Below are 12,200 nucleotides of genomic sequence, written 5' to 3' on the forward strand. Positions count from 1 at the left end.
ACTAAAAATTATTAAAGATATGGAACAATTTCTACCTGAGGAGAGATTTAAAAAAACCTGGGTCTGTTCATCTGAAGACGTGAGGGAGATTCACACATCTGAGTCATTCTTTTTAGGTGACAAAACTGAGGAACTATCCCAGATTGAAGTGGGAAGTCAATAGAGGAGGTTTTGGAACTAACTGATAAATTTAACAGTAATAAGGTACCAGGACCAGATGGTGTTCAACCAAGAGCTCTGAAGGAACTCAGATGAAATTGCAGAACTAATAATGGTGCTATGTAACCTACCGCTTAAATCAGCCTCTGTATTGGATAAATGGAAGATAGGTAACAAAATGCTGAGTTAAAAAAATCCTGTTTGAAGTAGAACATAACTGAGAGAAATGCTATAAAGATCTCTAGTGATAGAGAATCCACAGCAACTCTTTGGTAAGTTGTTCGAGTGGTTAATTACTCTCACTGTTAAAAACTTCTGCCTTATTTCCACTCTCAATTTGTCTAGCTTCAACTTCCAGCCATTGGATCCTGGTAACTATTTGTGTGCTAGATTAAAGAGCCCTCTGTTATCAACTGTATGTTCACCACTTACATACTGTGATCATGTCACTCCTTCACCTTCTCTTTGTTAAGCTAAACAGATCAAGCTCCTTCAATCTGTCTAGAAGGCAGATTTTCCAATCCTTTAATCACTCTTGTGGCTCTTCTCTGAACCGTCTCTACTTTATCAACATCCTTCTTGAAGTGTGGGTACTAAAACTGGATATAGTATTTCAGTAGTGGTCACACCAGTGCCAAATACAGAGGTAATATAACCTTTTTGCTCCTACTCAAGATCTCCCTGTTTATACATCCACGGCTCTTTTGGACATACTGGGAGCTTATGTTCAGCTGATTATATACCAGGCTCCCCAAGTCCTTTTCAGAGTTACTGCTTCCCAGGTAAAGTTAAAGAGCGCTCTCAGGAGATGAGAGGATCCATACTGGGGGACTGTCTAGGGGGACGGGCTGACACACACAGAGGCTCTGTGGCAGGAGTTGGAGGAAGTTGGGCCTTCCTAGATCCAGGGAATGGTAAATTTTAGAAAGAGGTGAGCATATGAATAGTTGGGTTTATTGTTTTCTCTATAATACCTTTATTCTAAATAATTAATACTTTAATTTAAGAAGGCTGTTTGGTTACTGGATACCAGTGTCATTGTTTCTGGAAGGGACAGATGTGCAAGTCAGATAATCATGATTAATTGTAGGGGATTGTAGTCCGGGGCTCATTCGGTGAGTGGGAGAATAATGTAATTCTAGGCCAGGAAAGAGGTGATGGCTTGAGGCCTGAGATGTGATGCGGGGTGCATTCAAAGAGACCAGGAGGGGTCAGAATTGGAATTAGCCCAGTAACTGTGACAGGGAACAACTTAGTAGCAGCCTTTGCACTTTCCTGTTTCCTGTCTCAAAAACTGAACCCATAACTAAAACAAAAAGCCTCCTTAGTAGTCAGAAAATGTTCTTGTAACGTTTTTATTTTCATTTTCTTTGTATGCTTGTTAATTCTTCTTGATACAGTGAAAGGCTGAGATAAAAGTAGAAATACTGTGAGAAAAGCTATTCTTGTATGTTTTACAGAGCAATTTCTTCACTCAAGAGATCCGAGGAGGTTACATTTAATCAAACAAAGCTTTTGAGGGATAATGTTACTAATAGCAACCAAGACAGTTTCTTTTGTGCTGTGCTCTGATTAACTGAATTTTAATTCAAAATGTAAACAAAAAATTGGATTTAAATGAAAAACAACAATGAAGAGTAGCTTTATCTTTTCATCTTGGAAGAACAGAAAATGAGGACTAAATATCCCAGTGTTTTAAAAATATGGTCTTTGTGACATTGTAATTGTGGACAAGTTCCTGTCATAATGAACTGAGCACCTACACCACCGAGGAAACATCAGCAAAAAACAAACAGTAAAGTGAATCCAAAGCAGGAATCACAATGGAGACCCACACACAAAAAGGGAAGCATACCAACAAATGGTTAGATTGTGCCTTCTAGGCACAGTCTTGCATTGAAGGTCTGAAGGGGCCATGGACTGTAGCAGAAATCCAAGGAGGAATTCAGGCTGTTCACTTCTGTTTGGTTGCTCCTTGGAAATTTTTGCCTGGAATTTTCAAAGTAGCTTAAGAGAGTGAGCACCCAATTTCCATGAATTTTGTCTCCTAATTGCCTCAGGTTCATTTGAAAATCCTAGCTTTTACTCCTTAGGCTATGTCTACATTACAAAGTTAAGTCAACTTAAGTTATGTTGACGATCATCCACCAATGTAACTAAACTGCTTTTGCACATCCACACAATGCTCCTTGTGATGGTGGAGCACGTCCACAGTCGGTGCTCTTGGATCGACAGAGAGAGCAGTGCACCGTAGGTAGCTATCCCACTGTTCAACTCGCCACCATCTGTTGTTGGGTGTTCTGGGAAGGGTTTGCAGTGCCTCATGAGGTGGGCTCACCATCCCATGATGCAGTTTTCTCTGTCCCATCATTCCATGGGCTTCCAACTACATTTCATGCCACTTTTCAACAACCCCTATAATTTGCACATCTGCTATTTCTGTCTGAAAACATGGATGCTGCACTGCTCTCCAGTATATGATGAGTGTTATGAACACAACATGGCTGATCCTGCAGTATTTCATGAGCTATGAATCTGATAATGATTCCATGGTGTCTGCCCTGCTGTGTGCCATGGAAAGAAACAATTCAAGATTGCTTTTGGCATTCACAGAGGAGCTGCACACAGTGGACCGTCAGTACTGGGCATGGGAAATAAGTACTGAGTGGTGGGATAACATTGTTATGCAAGTATGGGATGATGAGCAGTGGCTGCGGAACTTTTGGATGCACAAAGCCACCCTCCTGGAACTGTGTGCAGTGCTTGCCCCTGCCCTCCAGTGCAAAATGAGAGCTGCCCTAATGGTGGCGAAGCGAATGGTGATCAGTGTGTGAAAACTGGGACCTCCAGATTGCTACCAGTCAGTTGTGTATCAGTTTGGAGTTGAGATTGTAGTGATGCAAGTGGGCAGGGCCAGCTACAAAGGACTGTGACTGGAGAATGTGTGGGAAATAGTGGATAGCTTAGTGTCAATGGGATTCCCAAACCATGGTGGTGTAACCTTTGTGTAGGCTAGAGTTCACGTCATTGCTCTTCTCCAGTGCCTAAAAAAACCCAACTCCCATAGAAAAGTAGCTGGAGACCCAGAGTTCAGTCTCTAAGGATTTTCAGCAAGGATTGCACATGGTCAACTTCCCCACATACAAGTCCCAAAAGGAACTAAAGAAATGAATTGAATTAAATAACTTTATAAAATCTTATGATAAAGAAATAATCTAATTTTACAGAATAACATGGTTTTTATATAATCCACAGATATTATCTTCACAGTTATACATAAATATAAATAAAGAAAACAAATTAAAATTTGAACAGTTCAGTCCCCACAGAAATACAGTGAGAAGAAACTGAAAGTTCCCAAAAGCTTAGGTTTAGTTCATCTAAGTCTCAGTTAGAATTTTTGATCACCAAATCTATACAGTCTGCTGAGTCTAAAACAACATCTTGCCTCCACTTGCTTATAGGAATCTTCAGTTGGAATCCATGCAGACTTTTCCTCTGCTGAAATCACTGCTAGCCAGTCAGCTAACTGATTAACCAATCACTCAGTTAAGACACAAGAGTATAGATTTAAAGAAAACCCTGTTACAAGAAAACACAATACTGAGAATAGCAAAATATAAATGACTCTTTCCCCATTACTACATTTAAAGAAAGGTTAGTGAATCAAACTAGTTGAGACAATTTAACTAGAAAGTTTGGCTAAAATCAAAACAACATTCAAAGCATACAATTAAAATAGAAGTTATTTTTCCCTCCCAATTTCCCTTGGCTATAATTAACATTGTCCATGCTTCTCTGTTAGAGGGTTAACAATATCCCTAACCTGCTGCAAAATGCTTATGAGTTAGGGACATAGCCTGCTTTCTGCTCCTGGGCTCAGCTTCTACCAACTCACACAGGGCACATGGTGCCCTGCAAAGCAGCTGCCCTGACTGCTTGCCCTCATGGAGTGTGACCCCAGCAACAGGGAACTATTGGAGCAGACCCAAAACTACCACACCTAATTCCAGAAGCTTCTGGATGTGGAGTGCTTAATCTGCCGAGCAACAGTGACCCAGACACAACTCACTCCTACCTTCCCCCAATGGGTCTCTTAAAGAGATATCTCCCTACTAGGCACATGGGTGACACTGGGGCCGTAGATGGCACACACATCCCCATTTTGGCCCCAGAATACCTTGCGATGGAGTACATCAATAGAAATGGCTGCTTTTCTATGGTACTCCAAGCTCTGTTGGATCACCGGGATCGTTTCACCAACATCAACGTAAGGTGGTCAGGGAAGGTGTCTGATGCACACATCTTCAGGAACACTGGCCTGTACAGAAAGCTGCAGGCAGGGACTTTCTTTCCAGACCAGAAGATTCCAATCAGGGATGTGGAAGTGCCAATAGTGATCCTTGGAAACCTATTCTACCCCTTCTCCTGTGGAAAGGAGTGCATTAAGAACAGGCTTAGCATGTGCAGAATGACTGTCGCTTATGCCTTTGGCCGATTAAAGGATTGCTGGAGCTGTCTTTTTGGCAGGTTAGACCTCAATGAGGAAAATATTCCTGGGGTCATAGCAACCTGCTGTGCGCTGCATAATATTTGTGAAGCTAAGGGGGAGCAGTTTCTGCAGGGGTGGAGCACTTGAGGTGGATCGACTGGCTATTGCTTGTGAGCAGCCAGATATCAGGGCTGCTGGAGGGGCTGAAAGGGGGGACTATTTAAATCAGGGAGGCTTTGAAGGAGCATTTTGAAAATGAGCCCTACTAATGGGTAATGCATTTAGCCAGACATTGTTTTCTTGCACCATAGTATGAATCATGTAATGGTTGCTGTGTGCGTGTTAGCTTTACAATGTAAATGCATTGATTGCCCCTGTGTATGAATTTCAGCAGCAACTACCAACTGTAGGAAACAAATAAAGATTCCGTATCTTTCTATAAGTACATTTTTATTCAACAGCAATACAAACATTTCTGTGTTCTGCAAGGGACATGAAAATGAAGAGTACATTTTCAAATGAGGCTCTCCCAGTTGGATATATGTCCAGCTGTCATTGTGATACATGTCCCTCAGGATGGGGAACTGAGACGGCCCGGGAACATGCAAGGAATGTAGGGGAGAGGACGAGGGGAATGTAAGGAGGGCATGGACGGCAGTTCTATATAGGCTGCTGGGGGAGGTGAGCACGGATGTGTTCTGTCTGCAGTTCAATCAGGGACCTCAGCACATCTGTTTGCTCCTGCCCATTTCTGACTATCCACACACAGTTCCTCATTGATAGCCTCTCTCCAAGCTCTTTGCTCACAATCCAAAGCATCAGAAGATTTCAGCACCTCATGGAACATGTCTTTCTTATGCCTCCTGTTTGTCTCCTTATCAGATGGAGCCACTCAGCCAGTGTGCAGGAGGAGACAGTCAAGAGCACATCTGATGAAGCTAAAGAAACAATAGACAGAGGCACTATTGTGACTGTTCTCACAGCCTTTGATTCAAACAAGTTAGAAACACCACTTTCTCACTTTCCCTTGGCAGGCACCCAGCACAGCGGGAGTCCCAGTCATGGTGAGTTCGGCCTAGGGTGGGGGGAAAGGGAAAATATGGGATTATGGGTGTGGGGGGCTTCAGAGGGGTATAAGTAAAAGCATTTAGGGCCACTCTTTTGAATACTGGAGCCATTTTCTAGAGGTGGGGGTGATAGCAGCTGATAACTTGCTCCTGAGGGTAACAGAGGATGCAACGGTGCCGCTCCTGCTTCTGTGCAGCTGCAGACTGGATCTGTATGCTGCTCGCCTATATGTGCTGCTTTGTTGCCTACAGAAGTAACTGCTGATAAGCACAGCAAAGTTTTCTATAGCAGGGGAAGAAACAAGGCAGCCCTCCCAAGAAACTTCGTCAGAAGATGGCAAACTACCTCCAGGAAAGTGTCCTAGAGATCTCTGTGGAGGATTCCTGGGACATCCTGGTAGACATCAACAAACTTGTCCACAGGGCCCCCTCTGCTTAGATGCAGAGGGGAATGAGAAGCAGATACAAACTGCATGTGTTGCTTAATTCAATCCCTCTTCTTCCCTGATTAAAAAAGCAGAGCTCTACCTCATGTCTCTTTGCAGTATCAAAGCACAATGAGTATTTGCTGGAGCTCCACCCTCCTGCCTCACCTGTGCCAGAGCCAGAGTGCTGGGACCGGCTAGACCCCTCCGGAATTAACTAGAGGTCCTGACTTGCCACACCACTGGACTATCCTCCATCCTCTTTCAACTCCACTTCCTCATCCATCACATCATCCTTAGGGTTGATGCCACTCTTTCCAGTCCCCCTCCACCCCTATGTATTGACAGGGCTCTTGGTGGTGGAGGTGGGGTCACTGCCGAGGATAGCATGCAGCTCCTTGTAGAAGTGGCATGTCTTTGGTGATGCACCAGACCAATGATTGGTCTCCTTTGTCTTCTGGTACACCTGCCTTAGCTCCTTGATTTTGGCATGGCACTGCTGAGTGTCCCTATCGCGCCCCTTCTCCTCCATGCCATGAGCAATCTGCCTGTAGGTATCAAGGTTTCTGCAGCTGGGCAAAGCTGTGACTGCACAGCCTCCTCTTCCCACAGACCCAGCAGATCCAACAACTCCAGTGTACTCCAGGCAGGAGTGTGTTTGCTGCGGGGAGCCAGCATGATCAGCAGGGAAGATGCTATGTGAGCTCTCCATGCCGAGCAAACAGGAAGAATTTCAAAAATCCCTGGGGCTTTAAAGGGGGAGAAGCACATGCCTGTGTACCTGGCTGGAGGGCAGCAGAGTTCAAACTGCTGATCAGAGCGGTCACGATGGACATCATGGGACATCTGTCGGAGACCACTTATGGTGACATAAGTAGCGCAGTGTCTACACTCACATTTTCTCACTATACCTCCCTAAGCGCTATGCCTCTCATTGAGGTGGCTTTATTATGGTGGCCTAGCAGGAGAGTTACATTAGCGGGAAGAGCGTTGGAGTGTGTACACCTCCAGAGTTAGGTTGATGTAAGCTGCTTTATGTCAACTTAATTGTGTAATGTAGACGTGGCCTTAGCTTTGGTAGGGTGTTTTGTTTGGTTGTTTCTGTGGCTATGTACAAGAAGCACAGGGGGAAGAAGAACTAGGTTTTTGAAGGAGCTTTGAGACGATAAATATAATGCTTATGCACAGAGTTTCAGTGTTATGAACTCTTTTCCATTACTGTTCTGGTTTGCCCTTTGACTAATCTCATCCTAAGAGCAGATGTTTTATGTCAGGTCTGATATCATAACTTACTGTCCTTGGGACTTCTTTGCCTTCATTAACCCTAATCCTCCTCTGTTTCTCTCTCTACTTAAATTTGAGTATCATGTCAAGATCACTCCCCACACACTTCATACTAGGAAGCTTAAATTAATCAGATTCGGTGTTCTAACATGCAGCATGCTTCCATTATAAACTTTGAATAATTTTGCTGTTACTTTCTCTCAAACTAAATTCTTCTTTGTGTGTGTTTTTGTGTGCTTATTCCTTTCACTTAGTCTTCCTCTCCACCCCTTGGCCTGATTTTGTATAAATCAAGTTGAATATATTCTTAACACCGTATACAGTACAACACAACATTTTCTTTGTAATACAATTACAATTGATCTGATTCTTTGATGACTCTCTAGTTGACTTATGAAGTGGTGCCTTAATGAGAATCATTCTGCCTAATGCAATACACACCTCAATGAGATTGGAGACTTTAAGAGAGGTCCAGCTCCCTCCTCACTCTCAGTTCCCAGGCATAGTTCACTGGAAAAAAACAGTCTAGAGTCCAGTCTGCAGGCAATTTGATGGGTTTATTGGGGCTAAACAAGCAAGCGTCTTCTGAATCCCTTCATACCAGTTGGGCTATTTCCTCTTCCCCTCCCTTTTTTACTATTCTATATGCCAATAGAACCCCATTCTTCTCCTGACCCCTAGCTCCGCACATTGCCAGAGCTCCCTCTCTCGTCCCCCTCTTCTTGGCAAACGTAATTATACTCTCCTCTCCCCCAGTACCACCCCTTACACTATATGGTCATGTTCCCTTCTGGGGGGTCTTGAGTCTGGGGTCAATAAGACTACCTTTTTTGTACCTGATGGGAGGGGTAAGGAGCAGGGTTACTTGTGGTCATGGTCACTTTCTTGCAGACCTTGCGTCTCCTTCTTACACCCTCCCTTCTGGCTTCTTGGTTACTATAGCAACTCCTTGCTCCATTAACCCCTTATCTTCAAGGCTACCAGCTGCAGTGGGGAAGGAGGAGGAGGGGCAGCCCTGTGCTTTCACTTACTTTCTCTTGCTTGCTTATTCAGACTGTTTAAACTAAAAGCAAGGCCAGAAGCAAGATTATTTAGTCTCTATCCTATTTACTTCACATTCTCTTAACACTTACCATTGAGTCACAGACAGTCCCCTTGGGCACTCCAGTCTATCATGCCACCCAGGCAAGACAGACTTAGTGATAAATGGTCACTTACACCAAAAATCACAAAATATTCAGGTTGCTCCCAGTCCCAAGAGACCAGTCACTTTCCTCAGATCTCACACCAAAGAGAATGCTTGTTGCTAATCCTATAGTAAACGAGCTAAGGATTTATTAACAAGGAAAAATAAATGACAGAGTTATTTACAGGTTAAAGCGAGCAACGTACAAATGAGTGTCTGTGGTTCCAAAAGGAGTCAGATGTAGTAATCTGTCAGCACTGAATGTCTTTTAGGGCTAACGCAGGTTGACCCTAGAAATCTCTGCTTTTGTTTCCTAGCTCCTGCTCTGTGACAGTCCAAACAGCCAAAAGATTAAAAATTTTCATTTAATCTATCTTTTGTTCCTTCTTCCAGAACTCAAGCTGCGTGGACAAGCTTTCTTGCATGGAGCACCTTCAGGGGCATGAGAAGGCTGTTAACCCAGTCTTTGTATCACGATGTTTCAAAATGGCCCATTTGGTCTTCATAGTTCTTCTTGATGGGTGAGAGAACCACTCCTCCTGCTTGGGTTCACAAGTTCAGAGCAGCGATTTTTACACTTACAAAGCAAAACTTACATATTTCCTTAAAGCATGGGATACAGACATTACAAATGAGATTAATTCATGCAGCAATTTACAAGCATTTTATAGTCTAAGCACTAAACACATTCTTACAATTCTAACACCAATCTTGAACAATACAAACATAGAAGTGAGCTGACCTGCTTTCTAGCTATGAATTTGTCAGGGCTCAGCTGACACCTACAGCCTTGGCAAGAGCTAGCATCTGGTCTACCAGCATAACAGATGCTACAATGTTATAACACTTATTTGATAACAGGAGGTCCCCTTGGATATCATGTTGAAGCTGTCATTGTTTTCCTTTATAAAATATAAAACAATGAGTAAATACCTTTCTGCAAGACATGAGCTCATTATAGTCAACTTTTCTAAACCAAGTTATTTCAGTCTAGCTTGCCATTGGCATTAGTGATGTTAAAATTAGAACACACATCACTGTTAGCTTACTGCAGGGTATGTGGAGCAATATTATGTAGTATTAAAGGTCCATGCTCTTCTTCCTCCATATGTGCAACTTCACATTGACATTAATGAGTACTATGGGAGTGGAGTGGAGTAGGAAAGATTCCTAAGAATGTAGAGATATTAATATTTTTGAAAGGATATAGTTCCCAAACGCAAACCAGAATCTTTCTATTTTTGATGAGAAAACATGAATGAGAATCAAGACTTGTAGGCCTCATAGGCCAGGCTATGGGGGAAAAAAGAAAAGAAAAAAACCTGCAAGGAAAACAAACTTTTGGGGTGTTTGAATTACCATGAGGTGAGGGAGAAGTTGGGAGGCAACAGGAGCGGGACAACGAGAAATAAAATTCACTGCCATGGCCTAATTATCATGCCTATGAACAAATAATAATTGGAGGAGACAGGCTGGCATATACTCTGTATTGATTTTGCCAGATTCTGTAGATAGATGTGAGAATGCTGGATCTGAAAACAAACAGATGAGAAAAGGGTTAAGGCCTTAGGAATGTGATGTTATTATTGAACTGGGAGAATGTCATGAAAAGACAGACCAAGCAGTGAATACAAAGCCTGAGGAGAACAAAAATTCATTGATGATGGTTTTATTAGAAAGAATATTTGTGAGGGACTTGTTGTCTCAGAAGATTGTTATGTTCCAGTCACTAATACATAATAACAGACAAAGGGGCTACTTCTGTTCCCAGTAAAGTCAAAGTTCAACTTGTGTGGATTTCGTTTTTCTAATTTTTCTCACACACTGAAGACAACAGGGCTACCTGGACTTACACCAACTGGGAATCTGGCCCTGCATGTCCCCATTTAACTAACATATGCTTGATGTAACCGAAACATTATCCTTAATGCTTTGCAGGAAATCTTTGTCAAGCAGAAAACATGGAAATTCTTGTCAGTTTCTAATGTCTAGTGGCCACAAGCCATATTTAAACATTATGGGCCTGATCCAAAGCTCACTGAAGTCAAAGGAAAGACTGTCACAGACTTCAGTGAGCTTTGGATCAGGCCTGATAAGAGTGACATATTGATCAAAGCAGTTTCATCTTACGCTGTAGTGCTAATCCTCCTCCTTACACAAGTGATTCAGCATGACATCAAGCAACATTTATATTTGTGTGATGTGAACTGTGGCAGGAGTTGTCTGACAATTTCTTATTTTCTGCTGATTTTTCTCTCATGCTGGCAGTAGACTAGGGGGATGTGATATAGATTTTACTGCCTCTGTTGCCAGAAGCACTGTTACACAATGTCTGTCTTTGTACTAATTGTGCAATCTGCAACATCAACAATGTTAGCATGACACTTCTCTTAGTTTTAATGTTAGCATGACACTTCTCTGAGTGCTTCCATGCAATATGTCTGCAATTAACCTCTACTGTGTCTCTTCTTTCTAGGCAATTGTATGCTAGACCATGACAAAACATTTATTAAATTTAATACATGTGATTGATTTTATTTAGAGCACCTATCACTGCAGCAGCTAGGTACATAGTTACTAAGTTATAAAGGGCAATATAATAACCATTGTTCTGCTTAGTTGAGATTATTTCCCCTGTTGTTCCTGTTTATTATTTATTTGTATGATGGGAACATTTAGAGGCCCCCATCAGGGACTGTGGCACCAATGCACTAGGTACAAAAAGAACTAGGTACAGATTTTCATCTGTTTAACAAATCCATGAGCCTGGGAGTAAAGGATCATGTCAGTTGAGCTTTGCTACCTACTTTTATGAGTACAAGGATGGGGTTTACATTACATTATTCTCCTGCACACCCATATCTGGGGAGAAGGAGGTGACATGGGCCATAATTATGATTCATAAGTAATGGTGGATATTGAAGGGATTAAGAAAACTGATTCATAATATGTTGTTGTAATTCATTTTCCAAGTTGAGTGACTATGATTTCTTATTTGGGAGGAGTCCTTGTAAGAGAAGAAACTCCAACAGGATGCAAAAGATAAAAAGGACATTCTTGATTAAAACTGGGTGAATAATTAAACCTATTTGAGCTTTGATATCCATGGGACTAATTATACACTTAAAGTTAGGCATGTGCTTAACTACCTTGCTGAATCACAACCTTCAGTTTCACCTCTCTTGTCCTTGTGACTTGTCCATGAGCAGATCATGATTTTATTGAATGTACTCATTTTACTTTATTAGCCAAATAATTTTGGAATAATTTTTAATCTGTAGGTCTTTTACAAGCACATCCTGGTAAGTATTTGATGTTAGAGGCTTGAAATGCTGGCAGTTTTGACTGGACACATACTGTGATGTGCATGGGCATGTTTCTCCCCCCACTTGGATGGTTATAACTCATAGAATTAGGGTTGTGTGTGTGTGTATAAACATTTGTGAGTGTAGACACACAAACATTTTATTATTATTTAATTTTTTAGCACCAGCACATGGGCTCACAGAAAATACAAAATGCTACACGTTTCTACTCTGAGAAGCTTACTCATTCTAGACATACATATTCCTTGGTAGTTTAAATGT

At 42.0% G+C, this 12,200-nt stretch overlaps 1 long non-coding RNA gene across 1 annotated transcript in view; it reads left to right on the forward strand.

The window, feature by feature from the left end:
• Nucleotides 1-9,332, forward strand: part of LOC123371703 — a 34,279-nt gene extending 24,947 nt beyond the window's left edge. The window contains exons 2-3 of the long non-coding RNA XR_006579910.1: nucleotides 5,534-5,715; nucleotides 9,007-9,332. This is a non-coding gene — a long non-coding RNA (uncharacterized LOC123371703). The remainder of the gene's footprint in view (nucleotides 1-5,533; nucleotides 5,716-9,006) is intronic.
• The last annotated feature ends 2,868 nt before the right edge of the window (nucleotides 9,333-12,200 follow it).

This window comes from Mauremys mutica, chromosome 5 (genome assembly GCF_020497125.1).
Source record: "Mauremys mutica isolate MM-2020 ecotype Southern chromosome 5, ASM2049712v1, whole genome shotgun sequence".
Taxonomy (NCBI): Eukaryota; Metazoa; Chordata; order Testudines; family Geoemydidae; genus Mauremys; species Mauremys mutica.